The sequence below is a fragment of the Mastomys coucha genome, unplaced genomic scaffold, assembly GCF_008632895.1.
Source record: "Mastomys coucha isolate ucsf_1 unplaced genomic scaffold, UCSF_Mcou_1 pScaffold16, whole genome shotgun sequence".
Lineage (NCBI taxonomy): Eukaryota > Metazoa > Chordata > Mammalia > Rodentia > Muridae > Mastomys > Mastomys coucha.
In genome coordinates this window covers 57,681,212-57,695,878 of record NW_022196898.1, presented here as the reverse complement: position 1 = coordinate 57,695,878, position 14,667 = coordinate 57,681,212, and the positions used below count along the sequence as shown (strand labels likewise).

General features: G+C 39.9%; 1 protein-coding gene and 1 long non-coding RNA gene across 3 annotated transcripts in view; one reads left to right on the top strand and one right to left on the bottom strand.

Moving 5' to 3' along the window:
* Positions 1-1,760, top strand: part of LOC116093654 — a 43,340-nt gene extending 41,580 nt beyond the window's left edge. For both annotated transcript variants that reach the window (XR_004119779.1, XR_004119778.1), the window contains exon 8: positions 1,549-1,760. This is a non-coding gene — a long non-coding RNA (uncharacterized LOC116093654). The remainder of the gene's footprint in view (positions 1-1,548) is intronic.
* Positions 1-14,667, bottom strand: part of Vav3 (vav guanine nucleotide exchange factor 3) — a 343,048-nt gene that overhangs the window by 123,054 nt on the left and 205,327 nt on the right. The window lies entirely within an intron of this gene.

Here is a 14,667-nt window from a genome sequence, read left to right as displayed (position 1 = left end):
ACACATGCACAGGCACGTCTACAACTTAATGTTTAAAATTAACAATTTTCTCTGTTTTAACCATAGGCTTTATTTTATAAGCCACTGCCATATTAAAATAGTTTCAGAACACAGAGAACAAACATGAGCAAAAGGAAGTCATAGAAAATGGTCATAACCAGTTAGTTACACATTAAATGGTGGTTCTGCATTTTGCTTCACCACTGGGGTGTTGGAACACCACTCAGGGAGAGACACAGAAACACAGGTGTTTGCTTACATTCCTCTCTTGTAGGCACTAAGGTGCTGGATTCCTGGGATGCCAACACAACTGCTCAAGGGAGGTAAAATGCAGCCTGAGAGAGGGGCCCAGCCCACGTTTCTCTGAGTGAGAATGGTGGGGGCCTGAGTGAAGGCTGTGGTTCTCAAGCTCCTGTGCACCCACATAATGCCTCCAGGAACTGTGAAGAATTGAGAAAGGGGCCTGAGGACCTGAGATGGGGGAGGGAGGTCTGGCTCAGCTCAGAGTGAGTGCCAGGAATGTGGAGAGGTCTTCTGCTGAGCACTCAGGTGCAGCTCTACATGATGAGTGCCTCCACCCATGAGAGAGACAGTCCTTGCTTGTCTAAACTGTTTATTCATGGTAGAGAAAGACACAAACAACTTACTTAAGGTGGACTAGGGATTAAATATCTTTTGTAGGAAGGGATGCCTGGGAAGGGAAGCTTATTGCTGAAACCCTCAGAGCCTATTTAGATACCTCATTAGCATGGAGAACTCTAAGCTCCATGCTACATGACCAGTTGTCATGGTCCTCTTAGTGGGGTGTCATGGTCATGTGCTACAGGACAGGAAACTAGTTGGGAGTAGATTAAATGCCTTCCATTCTCAATTATGAGAATTACTGGGTTCCCTAATCTGCTCGACCTTACCAGTTTTTCTGTCTGGTGAAACAGTTCCACTTGCCCCACAGGAAATAATATGATAATTTATGATAATGTTTTATCTCCTGAACTATCAATATTAAGAATATTTAAATCTCTCCAGAGTAGGTGGTTTGACAGTTATCCAAAATATGTAAACTAATAGTTCCATCATATTGTACTGAAAGTGAGAGATGAAGGCAGATATTAACGATTCAAAAAACAAAACCAAAAAATCTGCATACAGTTGGCTTTGTCTACCCAAAGTACACAGATAAGTAAAAGTGTATAAATAGATTATTAATGTTTAAATTCAGAAAACTTACACTCTGATTATTCTTTAAGAAAATGTTGAACAAACATAATTATTGTATTAAAATATTTTACTCTCAAATTAATAAAATTGATGCTTCTTTCTATAGGATACTTCTATAAGCTTTGATTTAACTTCTGTTACTTATGCAGCAATAAACTGTTCTAAGCAACACTACTGAAACTAATCTGTCTTCCAGAAGATGCTTTAGAAATTATATTTGAGCTTAAGGACATTTATTATATCTATGACTCCTCAAAACTTAAAAATATATGTATTTAAAACAATTTATCATGTTAATAACAAGCTAAAACCTATTTTTCATTTCTACAGATGCCAAAGAAGAAATTCAACCAAATGTATCATACATAGGGTATGAAAGTACTCGTACACGATCACCTCAGTCAGAAGGCTAGAGCAGGAAGGCCCTGAAATCAAGGGCAGCCTGGGCTACAAAAACAAAAGCCTGCTCCATAAAAGAGGCAGCAATGAGAAGGTCTTACATGCTTCTGATAAAAAGGTCAATAAACTAGATGTTACAAATAGTTCTACCATGTGATAAAGGACCTCAAAAAAAGAAAAAGCCAGGTGCAATGGCGCATGCCTGCAATCTAACATTCATGAAGCTAAGGTTGGGTTATCACAGGCTCAAGGCTAGCCTGGGTTATATAGCAAATACCAAAGAAATCAGAGCTATATAGCTGGATCCCTGTTTCCAGAAAAGGACCTAGGGAGAGCATACTCTCTATAAAAATATTCGTATTGCAATTAATATAAATAAAGTTCCTAAACTCTATTACTCAATCTTTTTCTAAAAGAGCTAATTAATGCAACATGGCAAAGCAGATATGAAGGAAAGATGTTTTCAAAAAACAGAAAATATTCAAAATTCTTATTTGGAAATGACATTATTGGGATGGCTAGGGAAACTCAAGAAAGGAAACTGAGGATCAGTGAAACTAAGAACAGGCAAAGATACCTCAAAATGGCATCTAGAGAAAGCTACATGTAAGTATCCAGTGTTCACCAGCTTAAAATGGAGTAAGGTCTCTAGCAAAATTCCCTTAGATGCATATATTTAAGAGCGTAGTAGACCTGGTGATACTCTGCTCTACATGATCAACCAGAAGGAAACGGAGTGCCCACTGCAAATCATCTCTAAAACAAAGTGGGCCATTATGAGTGTAAAGATGTCATCCTCAGGTAGATCAAATACAAACAATCCCTAATGGCCAAACAAGACCTCAATTGTCTGAGATAAAGACTGACAAACAATATCCCTGATTCCCCAAACTGCACAACGCATCAGTGAGCAGCTGGACCATTAATAAAACTTATTAAAATATTTCTTATACTTTTAAAACCACCAACTAAACAAGAAAGAACATCAGAAGAGGGCCAGCAAGATGGCTCAGAGGGTTCAAAAGCTTTCTGCACAAGGCTGGCAACCTGAGTCAGCCTCTGAAACCTCTGGAATGGATTGAAAATTGTCCTCCATGTGTACACCATGGTATGTGCATGAGTGTGTACACACATTTCTGCAATGCACAATAATGCTTTTAGCTTTTAAAGACTGCAAGAGCTCACCCAGTTTGTTCAATCAGAAACACTTCTACAATCTCTAGTTATGAAATAGCAGTCTTCACTTAAGGCTCAAAATGAGACCAATTATTTTATATCTCAAATGTATATGCACATATATATAGGAGAATTATGTATACATATACATATGCATATACATATACATATATATAAAAACATTCAGAGTATCATTGGCAATTTCTCTCACTAACTGAAAATCTTAGAGTAAAATATAAATATTTAAAAATGACCTACTCCTAGAAGAGGGGCTGGATGGGTGGTTGGGGGAGCACCCTCTCAGAGGCCAAGGGGAGAGGGGATCTGGTGAAGAACTCTGGGAGGGGACTGGGAAGGTGGGAAACATTTGTAAATAAATAAAATAATAAAAAAATTTTAAAAATGACCTACTCCTTGAAACTCAAATTGAATCCCCCAGGTCAGTAGTAAATAATTACCAAAAAGCCATGCACATGATCTCTCAGTAAACAACACTCACTTCTTGCTTATTCCCTTCACAGTGTATTCCCTTAACAGCATGGGCAGCTAATTACACTGATGGTTGTTTGCAAGGACAAAGAAAATGGAAAAAATCAGGTCCTTCAAAGTACTTTAAAAACAATAGAGTTTGGGGGGATTTATTCCTAAGGATCAATAATAGGAAGGAAAGCAGAAAAGACCTATGCATCACAACAAGTTTAATTTCTTATATTCCAAATCATAAGTCTTTTCTCTTAGGAAATGAATAGAAATGTTAAAAACACCAGTAAAAAGAAGATAATGCTGACCTCTGAAAAATAGTATTTTCCTATCTGTTATATATTACATTCCTTCATTTCATTCAAAGCCGCGTTTGTAGTAATTTCAAATATACATCCATCACCGTGCTTCAGTGACATTTCAAGGAAATTATTGAATGAAATGTAAACTCAGTTAAGTCTATAATAAATTTACAGTGGAAAAATGTCAGATTATGGGTAATTTGGGTTATATTTCTTATAGGCTTGATATGAGTTTTTTGGCATCCAACATTTTCTTTCTATTTTTACTTTTTTAATTAAATGAGCAGATCTGTTATTGCTGAGGTAAAAGGCCAACATTTGGAAGAGAGCGAAAGAACAGGAACCCCATTTGTTGGCATCCATGGTATGGCTGAATTTGTTAAGGACAAATAAAAAAATATACTTGTACAGTTTGATAAATAGATTCTATTGATAAAATGATGGAAATATTATCTATATGTTAGATGCTAATTCTGTTGTTATTTTTGTCACCAAAAGTGACAAATATTTAGTGGAAAAATTAGAGGCCCCCATCAAGGGATATACAAGAGAACATATAAACCACCTTAAAAAAATGAATCCATGAGAATAAACTTTTCTTATAGTAAGTATATTAAAACTTCACTTTGCTAGCAATACAGCTCATTTACCCATATAGTCAACTAATTGAGTACCTATTATGGGCCAGCCATTTTAGAACTCTATGTATGCAACAGTGGATTTATTTATCTAACACCTGTAATCATGGATTTACAGTTATGCGTTGTGCTAGGTTACACTGTGTTGTTTTCATTCTCCCAGTAAAACACACTGTTGGTGTACATGTCAGTGAGCACAAGAGAGGGAGGAAAACAGATACACAGAGGCAATTTAGTGTCCACGTTTAAACAAGAGGGCTTGCCTTCTAGGTGAGTATTGGTTTCTAAGGATTTTTAAAGATTCTCACTCAATGACTTACTGAGGCAGTAAGATCAGTTACATAATTCAAACACTAAAGATAGCATTGGATATGCTGGGCTGGGGCAGTAAATTTAAGATGTAGGAAATTTTAAGTTATGACTAGTATGAAGTTGGCTATTAAAATGATGTGTTTGAGAACAACATTGATATTGTTACCAGGAAACCTTAAGGAACAAAAGAAAGTGGAATGTTTTCTAAAGCTTCCTTTTAAACATGTAAAGTAATTACATATGAAAAAAATATTTTAATTAACATTTCATCCTTTATGTACAAAGCCTGTCTAGTTTTACTTTATTATTTTAACTTGCTTTTTAAGAGGATTTCACACATGAGCATTAAATATCTATTTCTCCTCTCCCTCCCCTCCGTTCCTCCTGTACCCACCTCTAAAATTCATATGTGTCGATAGATATGAAGCTCATGTACATCAGTTCACTATAAACAGGATTTCTATAACTTTGCCATCATTTAAGGCTTTAAGAGAGGGGAGCTTTTAAATGTTAAATCCATTTTAAAGTAGTAAATCCACAATTTAATGATAGTAGATAACGTATAGTAATTTGTAAAGTTTATTGGTTAAAAATTTGTTCATTTTAATTTTGTTATGAGTCTGTGGTTTTGTGTGTGTGTGTGTGTGTGTGTGTGTGTGTGTGTGTGTGTGTGTGTGTTGTGTGTGTATGCATGCATGTAAGTGGAACTGGAGTTACTGCTAGTTGTGATCCTTGTGACACAGAGCCAAATATTGCAGGAAGCAGTCTTAACCGCTGGACTATCTTTCCTTCCACAAAAGGCATCTTTTGAAAGGTTGTCTGTTCAGATTCTAGACACATTGGAAGATACAGATTATAAGATACCTGTCTCTTTTAGCTCTCCACAAGCTGAAGCAGTACGACTCCTACTCAACAGCGTGTGACAACATAATTGGAACAGGACTTAGGGTCTGTTTTTAGTCAGTTCCACCACCATGAGCTAGAGATCAATGAGGAGATGGGTGAGAAGTCAGGTAGCTGTCTTGTTCTGGGAATGACTGATGGGGGCTGGGGCAGAAGTGAAAGAACAGAGACTTGTGTTAGAGTGAGACAGGAGGGACCGGACTCTTAGACCTAAGGCAAACACTTGTTTGGGTGAACAAAGTTCTGGGGTAGATAAGAGAAACATGAAGGGGTTCATTATTCAAGACCATAATGATATATAAAAACTGAATTTGATCTAGATAGGGCTAGGAAAGGACAGTTAACAGATGAATTAAGGTAATAGGATTTGTCTCAAGGCACTTGGTTGGCAGTGTGTCTATCCTAATATATCAGATGTTCTTGGGACAGGGCACAGACTGCCACAGGTGTGGTGGTTTTAATGAGAATTTGCCATAAGCCCATACCCTTGAATGTTTGATCCCCAATTGTTGGAATTGTTGGGGACAGATCAGGAGGACTGGCCTTGGTGGGGGTATGTCACTAGGAATAGGCTTTAATGCTTCACATTTACAGTTGGCTCTTTCTGACTCTTACTTGTGGATCCTACGCAAATTCTCAGCTACTACTCTAGTGCCATGCCCAACTGTCTACTTCCATGCTCCCTGCCATGACAATCATGTACTCAGCCTCTAAAAATGTGACCAAGCCCCCTATTGAGAGCTCTCTTTTATAAACTGTCTTAGTCATGGTATCCTTTCACAGCAATAGAAAAGTAGCTGACAACAGATGATTGTGAGAACTGATGGCCATATTCCGACCAAAGCCGACAAAGCATCCAGACATGGAATAAGATGGACTATGTGGGAAAGTGCTGAGACGGTAAAGCACCCCTGTGTACAGACATGGAGGGGCATGAGAACGGACAGAGGAGGAACATGGAGCCCACAGAAAAAGCAGAGATAGGGGAGAAGCACAATGCAAGTGGTGCTTTCAAATTAAGAGCAGGGGAATCCAAAACAGATGCAGACATATCTGTCCACATAGAAACAATGTCCATCTGTAAGAGAAAACAGCAATGCCCTTGACACTGCCTGGTGGCTGCCTAGACGATGGGGACCTCGAAGCTTCTGTGTGATGTTTCTGTGTCTGAAAGAAACGCCATGCTGCTAGCACTAGCCACACAACCTCAAGCCGGAGTCTCAGCTAACCTTTACTCCCTTTAACCCCAGTGATGGAGCGTCTTGGGAACCCAAACTGTCTCTTTCTGTCTGCATCCTACAAAACGGGATGGGAACACTTCCTAAATATGTCTAAGGAAAATTAATCCAAACTTGCAATGGAACTGCTATTGCAGAGAACTATAGTGTCTACTTTGGACATGAAAATAAGTGTGATGGTTTTTATATACTGGGCCCAGGGAGTGGCACTATTTGGAGGTGTGGCCCTGTTGAAGGAAGTATGTCACTGTGGGGATGGGCTTTAAGAGCCTCATTCTAGCTACCTTGAAACAAGCGTTCTGATGAAGATGTAGAACTCTCAGCTCCTCCTACACCATGCCTCCCTGGACAGCACCATGCACGACATTGATGATAAAGGACTGAACCTCTGAACCTGTAAGCCCCAAATATATCTTGTCCTTATAAGAGTTGCCTTGGTCATGGTGTCTGTTCACAGCAGCAAAACCCTAACTAAGACAATAAGTTAGTATTTTATCCACAAACCTTGGGTTTGAAATAGACATACTATCCCAGAGAGGTTCTTATAGATATGCCAAAAAACATGAGTAGGAAAAGGGTATTCCAAGGCAGTCTATTTTCTGCAGAGTTAGGTGCGCAGAAGATACTCGGAATGTGCAGATGTGCAAGCCAGCCTCACTTTCTCTCCACCGTGAAGGATCCACTTGATCCTCTACTCCAGTCTTTCTGCTGAATGTTGCTTTTTACCCCCTCAAAACTAATTACATTAGAGAAACTCACGCTCAAATATTCTGCAAAGCACACTTTTCTCACTATCCTTGTCAATGAACTTCAAATTGTCTTGTGATTTGGGGCTTCCTCTTCTACAGTGTCTATCCATTTTGAAATAATTTGAAGTCCCAAATGAGACAAAAAGCATACAGAAGAACAGAGCTCAGGTGGCTACTCCTAACACAAAACTCACAACAGCCTGACTGGCACTATGAGAATCTATCAAAAGAAATTCTCAAAAGTGTTCTCAAGACGTCCTAGCAAACGGACTTCAGAAATATTTGCCAAGTGAGTGCTTATTGTGCACTGGATAATAATATACAATAGAAAGAGGATTAGGTCTCTGATCTTAGAAGGTTATTTTCCAAAAGAACCCAATCAAGCCCTTGCAGCCTTCCACGTCCCAGCCTTAGGAGGGGCTGAGTGCAACTGAGCACCTCAAGGTGCCCTCACCACCACCACTGAAAGAGCTCCCTGCAAGGCCTTGCCTCTCTTCCAAGCCCAAATCTCACATGTCCAAATTTCACTGCAATCTTGAGGGTGGTTCCTGTCTTGTGACTACCACATACAGTGCCCCTGGAACTTTTTTCCCAGTCAAACACTGAACAGCCCATAAGAGTCCTGTGGCTGAGCAGGACAGATGGCTTAGTGGGTAGAACTGCTTATGGAGAAGTATTAGAAGGTGAGTTTGAGTCCCAGCATCTATGTGGGAGGAAAGGCTGAACATGGTTGTTAACGTGCTTACGGGGTAGAAACAGGAGGAACTGGGGGATAACATGCTTATGGGGTAGAAACAGGAGGAACTGGGGGATAATATGCTTATGGGGTAGAAACAGGAGGAACTGGGGGATAACGTGCTTATGGGGTAGAAACAGGAGGAACTGGGGGATAACGTGCTTACGGGGTAGAAACAGGAGGAACTGGGGAATAACATGCTTATGGGGTAGAAACAGGAGGAACTGGGGGATCTGACAACTTCCAGCCCCTAGCTCCCATTTAACAAGAGGAATAAGACAGAGATTGATAGACTCAGACATCAAATTCCTCCTCTGGCCTCCTGGTACATGAATAACCTCCCCACTCTGCTACACACACACACTCACACACACACACACACACACACACACATTCACTCACACACATACACACACACACACACACACACACACACACTCCCAGCCACACAAAAGTAAACATTGCAGCTACACTCCACCCTTAAGTAAGAATTCCCCTTGTGAGCTACATCCTCCACCTAAACCCCTGTTGTTCTGATCAGTCTACAACTGAATTCTTCTAGGCCTAGGATTCTTCAAAGACAGACAGCTCAGAAAGATAGGTGTGAAATTATAAGGCACAGTGCTATTTATAACTAGGTCCTGACAGAGTCTCTACAATACTTATAGGTTAGATTGCTAGGATGATCTTTTCTTATAATAATACTGCTAAGCCCTGGTTCCACATACTTGTGATATCCTGGAAGGAGGATCAATTTTTCTAATAAGATTACTCCTTACGGCCATACTGGCTAGGTTCAGAATGGGGGGAGGGGTGGCCTGTTGCCAACCCTGTAATCACAGAGTTAGAACTCTACCCCCAAGTCCCAGAAAAGAAAGAGTTGCTGAAAATTAACTTGATCACTAATGTTCAGGATTTAATCAGTCTAAATACAACAACATCAATAAATACGTGAAAGGATTGGAGATGTTCCAGGATGCTTTATATGTGCAGTTTCCTAGAAAGTGTCACAGAAGGAAGAGCCAGGGAGGTTCCACATCCCCTCCCATACCTTCTGCCTAATGTACCTTTCACCTGTATCATTTCAATATGACCTTATTTATAATAAGATAAATAAATGCAGATAATAAGAAAGATGTTTCTCTGAGTTCTGAAAGCTTTTCCTTTGCAGCAAGCCCAAAGACCAGCTCATGGAACTTGACTGACAGCAGCAGCTCAGTGAGACACATTGGTGATGCTCTACCATTTACAAATGGAATCTGTGATGGGGAATGTCTTGTGGGACTAAGCCCGGAACCTACATGTTCAGAGCCAAGCTCCGGGCAGATAACGTAAGAACTGAATTAGAGGATAGTATCTGACAGAGTTGCTTGGTGCTGTGGTTTTATATGATTGTCCTTAGGTATTTGTGCTAGAGGCAGTGCATAGGAGGCAGAACCTATAAGAGGTAGGACCTAGTGCTAGGTAATTGGGTCTTTAAAAGGGAATGATGCTTTTCTTACAGAGAGTGCTTTCCTGACCATCGGAAGCCCTGTGAGGGAGAGGTGTGTGGTAAACAAACCTAGAACCTCTCCTGAATCCCTCCAGCATCTTGTCTCACACTTTGCTCTCTTCCACACATGTTCCAGGTTTAGGGCTCAGTCTTAGACACTGATCCCATTCCAGACACCATGTGCAAGTGGTAAACTGTCATTCCAGACACCACGTGCAAGTGGTAAATTGTCATCTATGTGTCTGAATGACCGCTACAAACCAAGGCTCCCATATTGTTCTTAACCTAGCTACCATTAGACAGCTGAGAGCGGAGGAGGTACCAGCAATGGGTTCTTGAAGCTCTAGAATTTTTATTTAAATTAAACCTACTCTTGTTATAAAGTACCCAGACTCACAAATTTTGCAGCAAAACAGACTAAGACACTGGTTGTGGATGTGGGGAGTCCCTTGAATTTTAGTGTCTAACGGTAAAATACTCTGCATTGAGTCGTGTTGTGAGAATAGGGCAATGTTCTTTGTTTACTGCCTATCATATATGGAACCCTTAGCATTATTAGATATCCTGCTATTCCTATGATAATGCCTTTTGGTCTCAGGAATCAGAACCTGTACGAAATGACCAAAAAGAAACTGTACAGGAATGTTTGGGCAGAATCCTGGGCCAACACTTTCCTAGTTAGGGTTTCATTGCTGTGAAGGGGCACCATGGCCACAGCAACTCTTATAAAGAAAAATATTTAACTGGGTCTGGCTTTGGAAGTTTAGTCCATTATCACCATGGCTGGAAGAATGGTGCATGCAGGCAGGCATGGTGCTGGAAAAGGAGCTGGGAGTTCTACATCCAGATGAGCAAGCAGCAGAAAAAGAGTACCACACTGGGCATGGCTTGAGCATCTGAGACCTCAAATCCTGCCCCCAGTGACACACTTCCTCCAAGAAAGACACATCTACTCCAACAAGGTCACACTTCCTAATAGTACCACTACCTAAGAGCCCCAGAGGTCCATTTTCACTCAGACTACCACAGACACTAAGAAAAGACAGAATTCCCAACATCAGCTATCACCAAGCACTCAGGATAGCTAGAGCATACAGACCATTGCTTTACATGGCTTTTCTCATGTAACTTTACAAGCAGCATAGTAATCACTGCTAATTTCATTGATAGATTAAATACCCAGTGCTTAGCAGGCTTCAATAATTTTTCAGGGGTCATTAGGTTAGAAAATCTAAGTTTCAGGATTCAATTGTTTCCTATTAAATTCCAAAGATAATGCTTTCAACCTTTCTATGACTTTGAATTGAATAAAAGAGACCTTTAAGAGATCTTTGTTTCTGGGTCCATCTCCGAGACAACGAGTAGAATAGCATCCCCAGCCCATGAGAGTGTCCCACGGAAGGTGTAGGCCTATAGTCACACTAACTAATTGCACTCAGCTGAAACCATAGGATGCCTATTTTAATCATCTCATCACAGTTTCATACCAGTTCACAGTAAGGCATTAAGTATGACAAGGAATCCTGGGACCATGATTCCGGCTGGTGAAATGAAGCAATGTTAAAATGCGAAGCTTCACAGAGCAGCCACAATTTAGCAGACCCCATTCTGTCTGGAGTCTCATGATACACTGGTATAATTAAATGCTCCTATCAGTCACCATACACAGGTTGCTTGTACTGCCCAACCCTCAAGACAATTAATGATGCCTTTGATATTTACATACTTCTGTTGGTGACATAACTGTTTTATGAATGTTATAAAATAAGAATAAATATAATTCTCAATCAACATAGAGCTTATAGAAAGGCTAAATGAGTAAGACATATGAAAGGCTCTGCACCTAGCAGAGGGCAGGAAAAGGCAAATTAATAATGAACATTATTATCCAGTTTGCATGTTACAAAGCATACCATGAGGCTCTTTGTCTTCATTTGTGATTCCCAAATTATAGCTCAGAGAAGACAGCAACTTGACCACATTCATTAAGCAGTGAACGTTAAGATTATAGAAATTAGCTGAGTGCTTACAAGGCATACCCTGGTATCAGGAAGACCACAAAAGAGACAGGCTAGTCTAATGGTTGACTTTCTCGTATTTTCCCTCTTCCTGACTGCTTCTGATTGAGCCATATCATCATGGACAGGGCCTTAAATCCCCCCCAATGGTCATCTGAGTGGAAATACTAGATAACGCTGAATTGATCTTTCTTTGAAGGGTGAATGGAAGTGAGGAAAGGGGTGTGACTCACCACAGTAGGCCCAGAAGATACTCAGCTTTATCCATCACTGACCGAACTCTAAAGCTTTCGGCCATACTGGATGAGCTTCAATACTTAGCCAGAGGCCTGCTTTGTGGGTCTCGTTAGTAACAAGGTGGCAGTTACCAAAGAAGTTGTAAGCAAAAGAAAAAACATTTATTAAAATACAATCCCTTTTCCTGAAAGCTCTAACAAGGTAACTGCTCAATCCTTGGATGTATGTACTTGTAAATTGCAATTCTAATAGATGAAGGTGAACACAAAATGTTTCAAATTTAGGTTATTGCCAGGCTGCCCCCCAAAAAAAACCCTTTAATGAAAGATTGTAATATTGTGCTATCAATAGTCAAGTCCCAGAAATAAATGATGATATGTGACAGCTTAGTTTCAGGGCTGGGGTAAGGGAAATCGATGATCTTACAACTTGAGCTCTGATATTTGCAAAATGCTTTGGGATGGGGGGAGGGGTGGGGCTGGAAAAGAGTACACAAACAGACACATAAATCAATCAGAAAGGAAAAGGGGAAACAGGAAAGAAACTGCTCACAGAAGACAGACAAATCACTCCAAAGCAGAATTTTATTAAACTGTACTCAGCTCTGATCTACACAAGGCAACAAACAATAAGAATTCCCACAGAAGAGCCCTGGCTCAGTAGAGAGCACTGTTAATTCTCCTCATGGGGCAGCACTGACCCCTAAGGACTGGCAGCTCCTTTCAGCTTCCCAGGGCATATCTCAAAACTGACTTTGAGGAAGGCAATGCTTATCAATCAATTCTCTACTCAATAAATCTCTGGCTTCTTGTGCTTTTAATATCAAAAGGCTTCCTGCAAAAATCTAGTAATCAAGTTCCCCGGATCACACGCGGGCTGTGCTTTTTGATCAAGGGTTCATAGTTAAAGCCTTGAGCTTTTCTTAAGGATGTGTCCTGTTAAGTCAGCACACATTGTCAGTCTTCCTCAAGAAGATTCTGAATGCCAGCAGTGCCTTCATTTATAATTAAACCGATGAAACTCATCCTGATGATTATGTTACCACTGTGTACATTTCTAAGGCTGAAATAAAGCCTATTCAATACAGAGAATTTGAAGCAGAGTCGACTTTAGATAGCAAAGCCTTAACAAATAAACCTATACTAGTTACTTTTCTCAGTGCTGTGGCAAAATACCTGAGAAGGAACAACATAAGGGAAGAAGGGTTTATTTAAGCTAACCATTTGGTGGTAGAGGGAAAGCAAAGGCCACAGCAGTGGGAGGCAGCTGGATACACTATGTTCACCATTAGGATGCAGAAAGAGTGAACACCAGTCTCCTCTGACTCTCCCCTTTTTATTCAGTCTGGGACCTCAGCCCTGGGGATGATGCTGCTCACATTCTGGGTAGTTCCTTTCCTCCTTTGTTAAACATTTCTGGAAAAATACTCCTAGATACAACCAGGGTGTGGTCCAACTGGGATGCTAAGTCCAGTCAAATTTACAATGAATTTAACCGTTATAGGGAAACTGTCTAAATACCTTCTATTGCACATAGTTAATAGGAATCTTCTAATGTATTCCCAACACCATCAGGAGGAAAAAAAACAGACAAAGAGAAACACATTGCAATTTCTAGGTAGAAACTAAAAATAAAATATTCAATTACAGTATTATTTTTATGCTGTACTATATTTTTAACCTGTATACTCCCTCCAGTGTCTCTTGTCACACAAGACAAAGATAGGTCACAAATAATTTTCAACATTCTTTAGGTGATGGATGAGTGAAATTTCAGGGCCAAGTCCTCTGGCTACATCCTTCTTTAACCTTTTCTTTCTCCCTATCCATTCTTTGAACTCCAGTATTTCAAAATCTTTTTTCTGTCCAGTTTCCTATTCTGTTTTTAGGCTAATGACTATGAGCTCCACATTTAAGTCTCGACATATTTCTGTCCTCATTACTATTCATCGCTAACATTATCCTCAGCTGCCTTACCTTTTCTCCAAATTATTAAGAATATTACTTATGCATAAATTAATCATTAGGCATTTAACCTCCAAACACCTTTATGAAATCAGGTTTATTGGAAATTTTAGATAACTGTGAATCCTCACTTTCCAAATGAATTTAAAAACCAACGGCAAACAGTCTACTAATAAACATTTAAAATTAATATTTGACCATTTCTGCAACCAGTCATATTTTCAGATTGTCAAGCAACTGGGTCTGTTCACAATGGCCAGCTAGCCATATTTTAAATTAAACATAAGCCCCTGGGATTTAGCCTTTGTGGGCTCTGCACATCTAGACTCATGTCAATATCAAGAGTCAATACAAACCTAATACTAAAACACTCCATCTCTTAGGGTGAAATTTTATAAGACCAAAAATTCTCTTAAAGCATCAATACCCTTTTAGAGTTGGTTTTAAACCCCAAAACAAACTCAACTGAAAGGGGTTTCATTATAATTGAATAAGAAATTGAAACTTGGACTGTGTAATGCATGGTGCAATTAAACACACAAGCAATTTAATTAAAGTTCTAGTTCACTTTAGATTTCATTGTAGTCTGCAATTAAAATGGTTCATGCTACAGTCAAGTATTCTGGGGTCAGGAACACCCTGGTGAATGTGGGTCTGCCCTGTCTAAGCAAGCCCTATGTTAATGTCAAACAGAGGGTGAATAACAGGTACTGTTGCTAATCTCCACTGAGGTTGAGGCCTACTCCTCTATACTCATCCATTGCTTTCTAGGCAGGGACGGGAAATTTGTGTGTGTGTGTGTGTG